Genomic DNA, 7,159 nt, shown 5'->3' on the forward strand with positions numbered 1-7,159 from the left:
TTGGGATGAGGATAGCATTTGGGCTGGGGGTTGGGATGAAAATTGGTCTACAAGGCATGGTAAATTCTTCCCCTTCCCCCTGATTCTCTCACAGTAGAATTATGTAAGGCTACAAGTAGCTACTAATGATTAAAGGAAACCTGTCATTTAAATTAACCCATCTCAAATAAAAACTATGATTAAAAGGCATAGCCCTTTTCCCTTAATGGTTCCTTTCCATGGCCGCATTGTTAAAATGCTGTAAACGTGATATGAGTCTAATGATACTAATGGAGTCCTGCCTCCTTGTTCCTAATTGACAGGTCTCACTGCTGTGTGGAACTAGTACTTAGGAACTGTCTGCCAATATTCAACTACAGACATACACTTATCATTAGAAACATAAAAATACTGTGTCAAAAGTTTGACACCGTGCCTTGCTGGAACATTGAGAACGTTATGTTACATCATTGAGCACTTTATGTCATGTGACCTGTGTGTTGTCATCTATGATCCTTTACCATGTAACATTAACATCTACCTCATGTATGTATGTATCAGATTACATGAAATCACAGAATGCCTCAACGGAGGCATGGGAAGGAGCAGACGTCCATAGAGACATGCTGTGATTTCATGTGGTTACATACATACATACACTCACTGGCCACTTTATTAGGTACACCTGTCCAACTGCTCGTTAACACTTAATCAGCCAATCACATGGCGGCAACTCAGTGCATTTAGGCATGTAGACATGGTCAAGATGGTTATTGGTGCCAGAAGGGCTGGTCTGAGTATTTCAGAAACTGCTGATCTACTGGGATTTTCACACACAACCATCTCTAGGGTTACAGAAAATGGTCCGAAAAAGAAAAAACATCCAGTGAGCGGCAGTTCTGTGGGCGGAAATGCCTTGTTGATGCCAGAGGTCAGAGGAGAATGGGCAGACTGGTTCGAGCTGATAGAAAGGCAACAGTGACTCAAATCGCCACCCGTTACAACCAAGGTAGGCAGAAGAGCATCTCTGAACGCACAGTACGTTGAACTTTGAGGCAAATGGGCTACAGCAGCAGAAGACCACACCGGGTGCCACTCCTTTCAGCTAAGAACAGGAAACTGAGGCTACAATTTGCACAAGCTCATCGAAATTGGACAGTAGAAGATTGGAAAAACGTTGCCTGGTCTGATGAGTCTCGATTTCTGCTGCGACATTCGGATGGTAGGGTCAGAATTTGGTGTCAACAACATGAAAGCATGGATCCATCCTGCCTTGTATCAACGGTTCAGGCTGGTGGTGGTGGTGTCATGGTGTGGGGAATATTTTCTTGGCACTCTTTGGGCCCCTTGGTACCAATTGAGCATCGTTGCAACGCCACAGCCTACCTGAGTATTGTTGCTGACCATGTCCATCCCTTTGTGACCACAATGTACCCAACATCTGATGGCTACTTTCAGCAGGATAATGCGCCATGTCATAAAGCTGGAATCATCTCAGACTGGTTTCTTGAACATGACAATGAGTTCACTGTACTCAAAAGGCCTCCACAGTCACCAGATCTCAATCCAATAGAGCATCTTTGGGATGTGGTGGAACGGGAGATTCGCATCATGGATCTGCAGCCGACAAATCTGCGGCAACTGTGTGATGCCATCATGTCAATATGGACCAAAATCTCTGAGGAATGCTTCCAGCACCTTGTTGAATCTATGCCACGAAGAATTGAGGCAGTTCTGAAGGCAAAAGGGGGTCCAACCCCTAGAGACCCATTTTTAGAGACCCAGTCCCCACAGACCATAGTACATACACTGCCAAAGTGTTTTTGTATTAAAAATTGGTTTTACAGAAAAAAAGATATGTTATATTGTACCTTTCATTAGCTTGTGCTGTGTGACTAGGCAGTTGCCAAATGGGAGGGTCTGGAAAGGAGCAGTTCCCTCCCCCCCACCCTTGGGAAACAGCTACTCCATGTGACCTTTTCAAATAAATGAAAACACCCATCACTGGGCTTAGCGACGCCCCCTGCTCCTCTACAGCCAATCCTGAGTGTGGGGAGTTATTCATATATTTGAAAAAGTCACATGTTTCCCAAGGGTGGGGGGGAACTGCTCCTTTCCAGCCCCTCCCATTAGGCAACTGCCTAGTCACACAGCAGATGCTAATGGAAGGTACAATATAACATCTTTTTTTCTGTAAAACCAATTTTTAATACAAAAACACTTTGGCAGTGTATGTACTATGCTCTGTGGGGACTGAGGGAGTGCTAAAAATGGGTCTCCTGGTGACAGGTTCCCTTTAACCTCATGGGTTTTTTTTTTAATCCAATAAAATTTTTATTGAAAACCAGCAAAATAGTTTTCCATTTTTTTAACATTTAACCACATGCGGCCCGCGGACCGTTTCGATCCGGCCCCTTACGCTTGCCGGGCCAGCGCCCGGCCCCCGCGGCCTTCGAAGGCCGGGCAGGAGCCTCCGTCCATCCGGACAGGAAGCTCCTGCCCGTCACTGTATAGTGACTGTATAGCACTATTACTGGAGCGATGTGGCCAGAAGACAACCCCGGCGCACATCGCTCCATGAACTAGGATGCGCCGCCGCGCGATGACGTCATCATGCGTCCGCGCACCATTTCCTGCCAGGACGCGGCAAAAAGAAAGAAGACGCGCCGCGGGAGACTTAGGTGAGTACAGGGTTTTTATTTTTTTTATTAAAAAAGGGCAGTAAAAAGATTGTGGTGGCCGGGGGCCAATAGTTAGTTATGAGGGGCAGTATAGGGAACAATTAATTATATGGGGCAGCATAGGAAATAATTAATTATGAGGGGTAGAATAGGAAATAATTAATGGTGGGGGGGCAGCATAGGAAATAATTAATTATATGGGGCAGCATAGGAAATAATTAATTATATGGGGCAGCATAGGAAATAATTAATTATGAGGGGTAGAATAGGAAATAATTAATGGTGGGGGGGCAGCATAGGAAATAATTAATTATATGGGGCAGCATAGGAAATAATTAATTATGAGGGGTAGAATAGGAAATAATTAATGGTGAGGGGCAGCATAGGAAATAACTAATGGTGGGGGTATAGGAAATAATTAATTATGAGGGGCAGTCTAGTAATTAATGGGGCGAGGCATATTCAATAATTAATAGAGAGGGGTCCCAGTATATTTAATAATTAATTGGCCCAATTAATTCATTAATTTGGCCAATATATAAAATAGTTCACAAGGGGGTGCAGTTTATTAAATAATTAATTGAGGGGGGTATCAGTGTATTATTGATGCGGTCACATGTACCGCTATTTATTTTTAAACTTTAGTCCGGCCCTCCAACGGTCTGAGAGGGACAGTGAACGGCCCCCTATGTAAAAAGTTTGGGAACCCTTGGTATAAACAATGAAACACAGACCCCCCCCCCCCTCCCTTCCCCTGCTTGGTGGGTAAAATGTCCATGGGGGTATAGGTTTCAAGAGAAAGTGTGGGAGGCATGATATTAGGTCATTTACCATAATACATAGATTAAAAATTCTACCCTACTTTTTATTTTTTCAAGTTTTTTTTTTTTTATCCCCTTAAGGACACCGGGTTTTTTCGCTCATTTCTTGCTATCCACCTTAAAAAATCCATAACTTTTTCATTTTTACGTGTACAGACCTGTGTGAGGGCTTACTTTGTGCGTAACAAATTTTACTTTCCCGTAATGTTATTTATTTTAACATGCCGTGTACTGCGAAGCTGAAAAAAAATTCCAAATGTGGAAAAATGTGGGCTCAGTTTTTACGACTTTGATTTTGACGTTTTCATTGCCACCATTTTGAAGTCTGTGCGACATTTTGATAATTTTTTATTCCATTTTTTATGTGATCTAAAAAGGTGTGAAAGTCGCATTTCGGACATTTGGGCGCCATTTCACGTCTCGGAGGTCACTGCCGGCCGTAACCGTTTTTATATTTTGATAGATCGGGCATTTTGGGATGCGGCGATACCTAATGTGTCTATGATTTTTAGTGTTTATTATGTTTTATATCAGTTCTAGCGAAAGGGGGTGATTTGAATTTTTAATATTTTATAAATTTTTTTATTTTTTTAAACTTTTTTTAAACTTTTTTTTTTTCCACTATATCTTAGACCATCTAGGGCAGTGATGGCGAACCTTTTAGAGGCCGAGTGCCCAAACTACAACAAAGACCCGCTTATTTATCGCAAAGTGCCAACACAAAAATGTAATTTGTGATTTATACTCCCTTCTCTGTCACAGTTTTCATTGATACCAGCCCCCTGAGGACACCAATAAAGCAGAAAATAGTCCCAGGTACAGCTGTCACTTTAAAATAGCTCTGTGCACAGCAAGTCCTGGGCTGTCTGGGACTGCAGGAAGATACCTGGAGTCATCTCTGGTGATGGCCTGAGTGCCCACAGAAAGGGCTCTGAGTGCCACCTCTGGCACCAGTGCCATAGGTTAGCCATCACTGATCTAGGGTATATTAACCCTAGATAGTCAGATCGTTCCTACCATATACTGCAATACTTCTGTATTGCAATATATGGCATTTTTGCAGCTCATTCATTACAATGAGCCACTGGCTCATTGTAACGAATCTGCAGAAGCCATTAAGCCTCGGGACAAACGAAGAGGCTACCATGGCAACCGATCGCCGCCCCCCGATGACGTTCGGAATAAAGATGGCGGTGCCCGCGCCGCTGTCTTTTAAATGCCGGTGGCGACTTTGCCGGCGGCAATCAAAGGGTTAATAGCTGCGATCGGTGCAAGCACCGACCACGGTTATTAGCGGTGGGGGATTGCTGCAATATGCAACAACCCCCACCTTTGTATGAAGAGGACTCAGCCCGTGAGCCCTCTTCATACATTCCCTATACCTCTGCACCGTAGAGCTACGGCGCAGAGCGTTAAGGGGTTATACAGCTGCTCTGCTTTATTGATATGTAAAGTGAAGCCTACTGTCTTTTACCTCATCAGCCTCATCAGAGATTCCTGTCCATAAAATGGCTCCAAAGAGAACATGACCCTCTATCTGTGACCATTTGATTGAAGAGCACGAGAAGGGCGATAGACTGAGAAGAGAGATAGGGAGGTGCAGCATTATTCAGAGCTTTGTGGATGAGGGTTATTATTTTAAAGTGAATACGGAAGGAGACAGGTAGCCAGTGCAGGGATTGGCACAAACTGTAGGCATCCGTGTAGCGTTTGGTCTGAAAGATATGAGCCTGGTTGCTGCATTAAGAATAGAATGTAGAGGAGAGAGTTTAGTAAGTGGAAGACCGATTAGTAGGGAGTTACAGTAGTCTAGTCGAGAGCGAATAAGTGCAACAATTAGCATTTTAGAAGTTTCAATTGTCAGAAACTTTCGTATTCTGGAGATGTTTCTGGGATGCATCCGGCAAGAGCGAGCAACAGATTGAATATATGGTGAAAGGGAGAGGTCAGAGCCCAGCACAACCCCAAGACAGCGGGCCTGCTGCCTCGGTGCCATAGTGATCCCACGGACCGAGATGGAGAGGTCAGGGTTAGGTCGGATAGTAGATGGTTGAAAGACAAGAAGTTCAGTCTTAGAAAGATTAAGTTTCAAGAAGAGAGAGGACATGTTAGAGACAGCAGAAAGACATTCACTAGTGCTCTGGATTAAGGCAGGGGTGATGTTATGTGCAGAAGTATATAGCTGGGTGTCATCAGCATAAAGATGATACTGGAAACCAAATCTGCTGATGGTTTGTCCAATGGGGGCAGTGGCAGTATAGAGAGAGAAGAGGACTTAGGACTGAGCCCTGAGGAACCCCAACACTTAGAGGAAGATGAGAAGAGAAAGATCCAGAAAAGGAGACACTGAAAGTGCGGTCAGAGAGATAGGAAGAAAACCAAGAGAGTGCAGTGTGCTTTAGGCCAATGGAGTGAAGCATCCTGAGGAGGAGCTGGTGGTCCACAGTATCAAATGCTGCCGATAGATCCAGGACAATGAGCAGAGAATAGTCACCTTTGGATTTTGCAGTGAGGAGATCATTGGAGACTTTAGAAAGGGCAGTTTCAGTAGAATACATAGAGCGGAAACCAGATAGCAGGGGGTCAAGGAGGGAGTTATCTGAGAGATGGCGGGTTAGTCGAGAATAGATCAGGCGTTCCTGGAGTTTGGCGATGAAAGGGAGGTAAGAAACTGGTCTGTAGTTAGTAGCACTGGATGGGTCCAGTGAAGGTTTCTTTAGTAAAGGGATAACAACAACATGCTTGAAAGAAGAGGGGACGACACCAGAAGAGAGAGAGAGAGAGAGGTTGACGATTTTAGTGAGGTAAGAAGTGACTACTGGGGAGAGAGACTGTACAAGATGTGAGGGGATGGGGTCACTGATGCAGGTAGTGGGGCGAGCAGAGGAAAGGAGCCTAGACACTTCTTCCTCTGTAACCGGCTCAAAGAAAGAGAGTGAACAAGGTAAGGCACCAGAGGGAAGGGGGTTAGTGGGGTGAGAGGATTCAGCAATTATTTCCTGGCGAATCCAATCAATTTTATCCTTAAAGTAGGTGCCAGATCTTCAACCCCAAGGTCTGTGACAGGTGGCTGCTCCTTTGGTGTTAGTAAGGAGTGAAGAGTACCAAAGAGCCTTTTGGGGTTGTTAGAGAGAGGAAATTAGATTAGTAAAATAGACCTATTTAGCAAGGTGAAGGACAGAGTTATACGTTTTTAGAATTAATTTGAAGTGTAAAACGTCTGCAGACGTGCGCGACTTTCTCCACAGACGTTCGGCAGTCTTAGAGGAAAACGAGTTTGTTCAGTGTGCCAAGGTTGCAATTGTGTGTGTGTTGAAAATTTCGGATAGTGAGTGGTGCCATCTCATCCAGCGCACTTCTGACGCTATGATTATAGTGGTTAGTAGCCAGGTTTGGACAAGTGAAAGAGGATATGGGGGATAGTGCAGGCTGTAAGGTTTCTTTGAGTTGGTGAGTATCTATTGCACGTGGGTTCCAGTATGAGTGATGGGTAGAAGGATTCTGAGAAGGTGAAGGATTATTGAAAGTAAAAGAAAGGAGATTATGGTCTGAAAGTGGAAAGGAGGAATTGGTAAAATTAGATATTGAAGATGGTCAGGTAAAGTTTGGGGGGTGAATCCATCCCAATCATCTCTGATTACAGGTTCTAACCTTTTTAAAATCCAACATAAGATTTTT

Source organism: Engystomops pustulosus, chromosome 7, assembly GCF_040894005.1.
Source record: "Engystomops pustulosus chromosome 7, aEngPut4.maternal, whole genome shotgun sequence".
NCBI classification, from domain to species: Eukaryota; Metazoa; Chordata; class Amphibia; order Anura; family Leptodactylidae; genus Engystomops; species Engystomops pustulosus.